The sequence below is a fragment of the Elephantulus edwardii genome, unplaced genomic scaffold (genome assembly GCF_000299155.1).
Source record: "Elephantulus edwardii isolate Elephantulus edwardi_28Jun2011 unplaced genomic scaffold, EleEdw1.0 scaffold00002, whole genome shotgun sequence".
Classification (NCBI taxonomy): Eukaryota; Metazoa; Chordata; class Mammalia; order Macroscelidea; family Macroscelididae; genus Elephantulus; species Elephantulus edwardii.
In genome coordinates, this window is record NW_006399752.1 from 14,872,122 (window position 1) to 14,882,308 (window position 10,187).

The following is a 10,187-nucleotide window of genomic DNA, read 5'->3' on the forward strand; positions in this document are numbered from 1 at the left end:
TGATTTTAGAGTTTCATATCTACAACTATTGTTTTTTTGCAATTAAAATAATTTATTTTATTGAGGGAAGCAAGTTATTTGATGACAGTTGGTTTTAGACAATGGGAAGAAAGCCTATCTTGGTCAGGTGTCTTGGCAGGAGAGATGACTACTGCTAAAGGCTCCACTAACAAATGCTCAGAATTCTGAAGTCCCCCATTTCTTCTAGGACAGAAGTGGATGAGACTTGGGCAGTCAGAGGATCCTGAGGACAAAGGAAGATGGAATCTTTCAACCATCCATCAAGAGTCTTTGGGTCTTCTCTCAGCCAGGGCCATCCAATGGAAGCAGAAGTCATCTACCCGACTCATCTGGAGGACTCAAAAGTCTCCTTCTCATCGCATCGCCATCCTCCCTGCTCTTGATCCTCTTTTCCTCATACTCATTCTTTAGACATTTCCTCATCTGCTGATCAAGATCACTGTAGTGAGCAAAAATTTCAGGACGCTGTGATTTTGGGGGCCTTCCTTGAGCAAGTTAATCAAGATGTTGCATTCTGCAGTGTGCAAGTGTGGAGACAAGTCTGGATGCTTCCTTAGGAGAACGTGATGGATCACAGCAGAACAACCAGAGTGGTACCAGTGCGGGGAGGACTTCCGACGCCCACAGAGCGCACGGCTGTGCCGGCGACCCCTTGACGAGCAGCCCCTGACGGGAACCATATCTACAACTATTAAGCTGGCTCCAATTCATAGTTACCTTCCATCAGGTTTTCAAGACAATAAACATCTCTAGGTAGAGACTGCCTATGTTTCTCCCACAGAGCGGCTGGTAGATCTGAATCACTGAACACCTTTTGGTTAGCAGTGCCACTAACTGATTAGTATGCAGCTGGTTAGCAGCTACACATTACATCACCTCTAAATGGGTTGAACTTATTTTAATATCTTAAACTCTCATGATTTTAAATAGAAACAGTTACATACTCTATGTGGGGGAGAGGGGGTCTTCCTAAACCACAATAGTTTTAACTAATGACTTTAAAATTCTCTCTCTTTCATTTAAAGAAAAGCTTAAATTTGTGCAATGATGTCAGTTTGAAGACTAAGGTGTGCCTGATTCAGGCCACAGTCTTTTCAATTACTTGTTATACATCTGAGTCGTGGACAATGATTAAGAATGACAGAAGAATTGATGCTTTTGGGTTGTGGTGTTGAAGAGTACTGAATGTCTCATGGCCTGCCAACAGAGCAAAGAGCTATGTCTTGGGAAAGGTACAGCCAGAGAAATCCTTAGAGGTGAGGATGGCACACTCATCTCTGATACTTTCGATATGTTGCTAGGAGAAGCTGTTCCTTCCAAAGGGATATCCTTCTTGGAAAGATAGAGGGTCAGCGAAAGAGAGGAAGACATTTAACGAGATGGATCAACATGGCAACTCTAGCAATTGACTCAAGTGTATCAGAGATGGTGAGGTGGCACAGATCAGGAAAGAATTCAGATCTGTTGTTCATCGGTCACTAAGAGTTGTATTTGACTCAACAGCACCTAACAATAATAATCCACAAAAGTGTTGCTGAAAATGTTAGATAAAATTTTAGTGAGTCATGTCTGAAATATGTACATTGACTTATCAGGAATTAGTTAGTTCTTACTACTGTAGAAACTTAACCCAGGGAAATCGTTCCAGTTCTAAAATCTCTTATTGACCGCTGGATCAATTTTAGCTTAAACTTTCTATGCTTTAGTTTCACAATCAATAGAAACAAAAACAATTGTATCTAACTGGAGGGATAGATACATGGGTCAGCAGACCTCCCCCCAAAAGAATTATAGGCTTGGAAATCTGATGGAGGGTTTCCATGAATCTGAACCAACTCGATAGCAGTGGATTTGGGCTCTGATTATAAGTCCATGAGAGAGTCTCTGGTATTGGAATGACTTTCCCCTCACTGGATAACTCTAAAAGCCAAGGTGAGGCTAAGAATCTTGAAAGTAAGGAATAAGACATGAAACACATGAGATGAGCCTCCAGTTTATTTCAGATTTTATCCCAAAGTGCAGGAAATAATGTCTCATCAGAGAGTGGAATCTCTCTGAGTAGAAGAGACAGAAATTAGCTTTCAGAGATACGAAACAAATGAGGGCCTGGTGACCTGAGTTCCCCAAAGAGTAAGATTCTGCCTAAAATTTCCTTTCAGAGTCTCTTCCTAAAATGTAAATGTGTCATATAAAACTCTAGGAGACCCAGCAAAGAAAACTGCTGGGAAGCTAGAAAGTTGAGCAGACACTCAAAGGCAGCTCTTCCAGGAAAGGTAAAGCTTGGTACTTCACCCAGACAGGGCAGCGGGTACTTTGTGAACTCACAGACATTTGGTTGAGTTGTGGAGAAGGCTGCCTCACAATAACTTTGCTCCATAGAGCTTCTTCCATGACTGGTTCTCATGAAGCACTTCTGTTGTTGCGTGCTGTGGAGTCAGAATCAACCTAAACCTGAGCCTTCAGTGGGTTTTCAGGTAAACTTCAGGAAATTTATCCTGTAAAACTGCAGGTTGATTTCAACCTTCTAACTTTGGATTAGTAGCACAACTCATGTGGCCTAGCATGAGGCCACAAGAGAGCCCTGAGTCACTTGTAGGTGACTTGAGACTCCAACTTTTAGTTAGCAACCAAGTTCATTAACCATTTGCTCCACTTAGGGTCACCATGAGTTCAAGTTGACTTATGTTCTTTGTGTTTAATATAAAGACCAGGTCATTGCTGCAAAGACTGTGCGAAAGGTAAATGGTCCAAACCATAAATCAGCTATGACAGGTATTTAAACCAAACTCCAAGGTGATAAAGATAATGCACAAGTGTTTTGACTGCCTTCTAGATAAGAATGTAAAACTCTTTTAAGGAAGATACATCATCTGTAATCTATGACCTGTAACCACAATATCTAGCAATTAATAAAAAATTTCTATAGATGCAAAGTAGCCATAAAAATGGACCAATTATCTAGAGAAGGAGTTAGCAGATTTTCAGTGAAGGCTCAGGTCATAAATATTCTAGGCTCTGCAGGCCATACAGTTTCTATGGTAACTATTCAGCTCCACCATTGCAGTGCAAATGCAGTCATAGACAATAGGTGATTGAAAGAGGGTGGGTGTTTCCATACAATTTTATGTATGTATGGACATTGACATTTGTGTTTATTATCATTTTCACATGTCAAGAAATATTGCCTTCTTTTGATTTTTTAACCAGTTGAAAACATGTAAAGACTAGAAAACTAAATTCTTAGCTTGAACCAATATCCATCATGAATATAGATGCAAAAGGCCTAAAACAAATCCAACAATATCTAAAAAGAATTACATACTTGACACTTGACATGCATATGACTAAGTGGAGTTTACGCCAGGAAAACAAAGTGCTCTTAACTTCTAAAAATCAATGCATGTAACACACCATGTTAATAAAATAAAGAGGGGAAACCCATGAGCATCTAACAAAACCCATCTTGCATTTATAATAAAAAAAAACGTTCAACAAACTTAGAAGGGAATTTTCTCAGTCTGAAATATTATCCAAAAACCATCACTTCTAGAGCCACTAAGATAAACAGAAGTTAATGAAAAATAGCTTATTCTCAAAATATTTGACAAAATATCTGAGAAAGTCCAAAAATAAAAAACAAAACACAAGCCTAGGGCCAAGAAGCTGTGCTGTAATCCCAAAGGCACATGGTTCAAATCCACAAGATGTTCCACTGAAGAAGGATGGGCAGTTTCCTCCTGTGCCTGTCAGGTCTGACTTGACAGCACGCAACAAGGGGGGGGGGGTGTAAAGTAGAAGACTGAGAGTAGGGTTACCAAATAATGGAGGAGGAGAAATTTAAAGAAAATAGTAACTTTTTAGAATTGAAAAACATAAGCTATCTGAGGATAAGCAGACTATCTGAAAGGGCGCAAGACTATACTGCATCCATTAGAATGAAAGTTTAATCATTTGAGGACAAAAGGATATTCTTGAAACATCCAGAGAGGTAAAAAGAAACTAAAATGACTTTGGTTTTCTTAACAACAATATTAGTGAGAAAGAGTAAATAGTATTCAAAATTCTGAAAGAAACATTTTTGTGCTGGGATTTTATGCCCAGTTAAACTGTATGATCATCATAAAGATATTTTCAAACACGAAAAAAAATGCTTTCCTCTGTTGCATCTTTTATCTGAGAGTCACTTATTGCTGTGCTTCACCAAAACAGAAAGTGAAAAAACAAAGAAAAATAGAAACAGTGAGATCTAACAGAAAAATGGCAAAAACAATATCTCAATGGTGATGGGAAACTCCAAGAGCATGCTCTTGTTGTTTGCTGTTAGGTTTCCTCAAGCTGAGTACAACTCATAGCGACCCTATGAACGATAGATCTGAACCCTGTCCTAGCCCGTGCCATCCTCACTCCTCCTGACACACTTGAGCTCATTCCAGCAGTCACTGTATCTTTCCATCTTCCTCTTTTTCACTGTCCCTCCATCTTTCCAAGCATAGCTGTCTTCTCCAAGGAATTGCCTCTCCTAGCAAGGTGCCCAAAGCATGTGAGACAAAGCTTTATCATTTTTGTCTCAAAGGAGCACTCTGACTGAACTTTCTCCAAGATGTATTTATTTGTTCTTTTAGCAGTCCATAAGTTATTCAGTACTCTTCTCCAACATCACAGTTCAAATTCTTCTGTCATCCTTATTCACTATCCAGCTCTTAGATGCAAAGCAAGTAATCAGAAAGACCATGGCCTATTAGGCATACATTAGTGCTCAAACTGATATCATTACTCTTCAATAACTTGGAGAATTCCTTGACTGCAGACTTGTCCATTGAAGTATGTCTTCTGATTTTCTGATTGTTAGTACCAAGTGTTGTATTCTGTCTCTATATCTATGTAATCTATGTGCTGAGCAAATTACTTGAAAAGCTGGATTCTGTGAAGAGGAGCACGGCATTAGGATTGGAGGGAGACTCATCAATAATCTGTGTAATGCCGATGATACCACCTTGCCTGCTGATGGTAAGCAGTAAGCTGAAGCACTTGTTGCAGAAGATCAAGAAATGGGGTCTTTGGTATGGATTGCATCTCAATGTCAAAATGATAAAGATTCTTAGCACCAGACTGATAGACAACATCATGATGGATGAAGAGGAGATTGAAACTGTCAACTGATCCATCTTGCTTGGATCCACAATTAACACCCTTGATACCAGCAGTCAGGAAATAATGAGATACATTGAACTGGGGAAATCTGTAGTTAGAGATCTCTCCAAATTACTGAGGAATAATGGTGTCAGTTTGAGGACTAAGGTATATCTGTTTCAGGCCATTGCCTTTGCAATTACTTACTATGCATCTGAAATTTAGACAATCAATAAGCATGACAGAAGAATTGATGCCTTTGAGTTGTGGAGTTGGAAAAGAGCACTGAACACCCCATCGATGGCCAAAAGAACAAACACATGTCTTAGAGAGGGGGTAGCCAGAGTGCTCTTTGGAGGCAAGAATGATGAGGCTCCACCTCACATACTTTGGGCATATTGCTATTCATTCCTTGGAGAGGGACATAATGCTCAGAAATGCAGAGGCTCAGCAAAGGAGAGGAAGAACCTCAACCAGGCGGATTGACACACTAACAGCTGCAATGGACTTATGTGCCAGGAAGAGTGAGGATGGCACAGGATAGGACAGGGTTCAAATCTATGAGTTGTACACGACTCAAAGACACCTAACAACAACAATATCAAGGATGCAAGTAAGATGAAACAGTTGACAGCTTCAATCTTGTAGAAATATAAATTCTAGATAGAAAAATCAAGCTCTTTCTTTGTTTGTCTCTATGGAATTCTTGGCTCTTTCTGAAAAGTTACAGTTAAGGAAAAAATATGGAAGCAAAATTGGACCACTTCTTTATTTTAACTAAACCTGCTGTGTTTGGGTTTTTGTTTTGTTTTTTTTTTATGTACTCTCTAATCAGAACTGACTCATAACTGATCCGCTAATGAGTTATCAGAAGTGGTAAATCTCATAGGAGAAATTGTCCTTTCTCTCAACGAGGGGATTTTGAACCATGTGCTTTTGGGTTAACAGTGTGACTTACCACAGAACCACCAGAGCTCCAGTAAATTTACAAGTTGTCTCATTAATTGCAGATTGATCTTCCATTCTCTAGAAATGTCCAGCTTCTCTTCATTGGTTCCATTTTCCAAACTATCATTCACCTCTAATCCAAAGCCACTTGTTTTTCACTAGTTATCAGTGGTTGTAAAACTGACTTCACCTCATGCTGACCCTAAGTGTGCCACTTGAGAACTGTGCTCCATAGGGGTGTTTGTTTATTTGTTTGTATTTTTGTCCCCCATAGGATTTTATGGGAATGCTTTTTTTCTCAGAAGTAAATTGTCAGGTCTTTCTTCTGAGCTGCCTCTGGGTAGATGCAAAGTTCCACTTTTTTTATTAATAGCCTACATTACTAACTGTTTCTAAGAATCTGGGACTCTTTGCCTTTTAGGAAGGAACTAAATGGGAGAATGTGTCTAAAAATGAGCCATGTTTTGGCAACCAGGTAGAGAAAGTAGAATGGTACAGCATACTTTCATTTTATTTATCAAATCTTAAATATATTTTGGGTTTACTCACTTAGCTGAATTTAGTTATAGTCTTTCCCCTATGTTATTGTTGTTATGGGTCATTGAATCAGAACCAAAGTATAAATGATCCTCAAATCGGTTTTCAGAGGTAGTAAATTGTACAGCAAGAGATTTCTCATCATGCTCCCGAGGAACAGCTGGTAGATTCGAAATTTTGAACCTTCTAGCCTTAGAATTGGCAGTGCAGTTACTTACCCACCAGGCCTCTTTGTTTCTGTGGGGTTGTACAATCATCTCCCTCTTATTTTATTGATCTCTGAAAGAGTTTAAAGTAAATAGGAACAAATCATCTCATATGGAATATCTTTAAAAACTTTGCTTAACACGGAAAATGTGAATAACTCCAACATAGTAAAAATTTAGATTCTATTTCCAAATGCTTTCATTGTAATGCATTTCTATTTATTCTCTAATAAACATAAAAAATGAATTTGTAATATTTTTTATTATACTAGTTTATTTACAAAATTTTAATACATTGTGAGCATTATTCTGAGTGAACTAACTCAGTCCTACAAGGACAAATATTGTATAAAACTATTATTGTAGAATGAGTATAAGGATCCAAGGGGGGTGGAAACAGAGGGATAAGGATGTGCAGGGGGAAGGGAGATTAATCATGGAGTTGTGCAATTTGATGTGTGTGGGGGTGAGGGAAATTGGAAGAATCTGTTTGGGAAAACAATGTAATATTTTTATCTACTGAGAAACTCATGTGGGATTCTAATGTTGTGCCTCAATTCCATTTGTTATTTTGTGACCCAGACTTACACATGCCATAGCATCTATTTGGTAGTAAGCTTTTGAGAGATCAGAAGTCTTATCCCATGGCAGTCTGTCTCATGGCATATCAAGTTAGAACTGAAATTTTGGCAAAGTCAAAAGACACAATGAACATTAGTCATTCGTATGTTGATCCAGTCTTGAAACAATGTCTTATCACTGAGCATAAAGTTTGTGCAAAGTAAAGAGCAAAACAAAATAATAACAAAAACAAAGTAAACTGCAGCAATAACAAAAACAACATTAATGTTCAGTGTAAGACCGGAGTAATTGTCACAGATTCAGAAATGAATCTCAGTAATATTATGTAACCTTAGAGAGCAGTCAGTATTCTTGTGTCAATACCAAGTCTTGAGATAAATTAATAGGTACTTCATTACTTAATAGACGTCAGCTGCAAGGAGTTAAAAATGTGACTCAGACTGACTCACACAATAGGGAATTTATTACCATACATAATGAAACATCCAACTTCAGGAGCAATAGTTAGTTATTGCATGACTGGAAAATGTCATGACAGACACAGATCCGTTCCTTCTCTACTAGTTTCAAAGAGCTGATTCTCTCACTAGCTTCTCCTTACAAGTTTTCCCAAAGATTGAAGTGTTGGGTGTCATATTCCAATGAAATGACATCTAGAAGAAAGGAGCTGTATTTTCCTTTCCAGAGCCTCCAAACAGGTCACATACCCAGTTCTGGACTATTCACGCATAGAGAGTGACATTACCATGATTATCTTGAGGACTTAATGAATGTTCAGGTTTTGTATTTAATTTTCAGTTCTTACTCAATTCTTTACTATATTGAACTCAGTAATCACTATATTCCATTTAGCAAGCAATCCATGGTCAAATTCTGAACCCAATCATAAATCAGAATTTTTTCCTGCTCTTAAACATGGTGTCTTTATCCTTCAGCTTCCTTTTAAGTATTTTTTTCCAGAGCCTCTGTAGGATTACCATGAGTGAGAATCAACTTGTGATAACAAGGTTTTTGTTCAAATTTAATGTGTAGTCCCTGAATCATGTATATCATATATTTAATTTTGGTTCCCAATTGTTGGTACCTATGGCTCACAAAACTTCTGTTTCTTTCTTAGAAATCTCCAATGATCCCTTATCCCAACACATTATCTTTGAGAGCCAAGTCCAAAACACTATGTTCCCCAAAACCATTCACTCTTTCCTCCTGCTATGATCCTGACTCAATAAATGGCCTTTTATCCAAGCAATTCTTGAAGCGAAAACCAGCCAGATGGTTATACTGTGCCTCGTATTCACACCTCCACTCCCTGTAAAAAGAGTGAGAGAGACATGGGGATACCTGGCTCTGAAATTTATTAACTTCATAAAGTGGAAGTGTCCCCATCAGCAACATATACAATATAAAACCAATTCCCAGAAGGGCAGACATGGCCTTCATGCTTTTACTAATTCCAACACCAATTATATTACTTTAATACTTGGTCCCAAATACACTACAATGGCTACACAATTATCACAGATCCATATCCATGTTGTATGGTTTATAAGGGAAGTTAATAAATTATAACTCAGGTTAGCATCAGGATACAATTCCTGTCAGAAGAGCTTCTCTGGCAACTCACAGGTCATCAATATTAAGCCTATAGCTTACATCAATCAAAGCTCTCTTAGTCTTGCCAATTGTATCACCTCATTATGCAGCATGATTTGGTGAAGGTCCATGGCTCTGACTCCATGGGGCACCCATTCCAATTCAGCTGTCTGATCTCAGTGTCTGGTTTTCCACTAAGGTTTCTGCTGCATTCATGAATACCCTGGTCTAATTGACTTAAGAATCTCTAGCTGCAACGGATGTGCACTGCACTCTCTGCCGCATCTTCCTTATGGCAGTAAGATTCTCATCTTTGTTGTCAAATTTGCTCTATTTAAGGTTTGTGGGATGGGAAAAACTGATCAGTCCCATAGTGATCAGTTTATATACACCCTATCTCAAGTTTCTGTCCTCTCACGTGGTGAAAGTCAAAGAGGTTAGTTAGGAAGGTCACTTTGAACAATAAATCCATGACACCACAGTCACTAAGTCTTGCAATTATTGTTGTTAGGTGCCATCAAGTTGTTTCATAGCAACCCTATTAATGAACGTTCTGAAACACGACCTATCCTGTGCCATTGTCACCGTCTTCCCTACAGTCGCTGTGTCAATCTATCTTGTTTAGGGTTTTATTCTCTTGTACTAATCCTCTACCCTTTCCAGTATAATGTCTTTTTCCAAGTACTGGCCCCTCCTGAAAGCATATCCAAAGTAAATGAGATGAAGTTCCACTATCCTAGTCCCTAAAGAGCATTCTGGTTAAATTTCCTCTAAAATAGACTAGTTAGTTCTCTTGGCAGTCTATGGCATATTCTATACTAGTCTCCAACACCACAAATTTAAGGAACCAATTATTCCTTGATCTTTTTTATTCATTGTCTAAATTTCAGGAAACAATTTAAAATACCCTGGCTTGAATCAGGTGTCCCTTTGTCTTTAAACTGACATTCTTGCTGTTTGGTATTTTGAATAAGTCTTTAACAGCGTATTTTCTCAATGTAACACGTTTTTTAATTTGTTGACTGCTGGTACTATGGGTGATGATTGTGGATGCAAGTAAAATTAAAACATTGAAAACTTCAATTTTTTCTCCATTTATTATAATGTTGGCTATGGATACAATGGAGAGGATTTTTGTTGTCTTGATAGAGAAATGATGTTAATTATAGA

General features: G+C 38.2%; 1 pseudogene; it reads right to left on the reverse strand.

Moving 5' to 3' along the window:
* Positions 1 to 333: 333 nt before the first annotated feature.
* Positions 334 to 701, reverse strand: LOC102867191 (annotated as a pseudogene).
* Between the last annotated feature and the right edge of the window lie 9,486 nt (positions 702 to 10,187).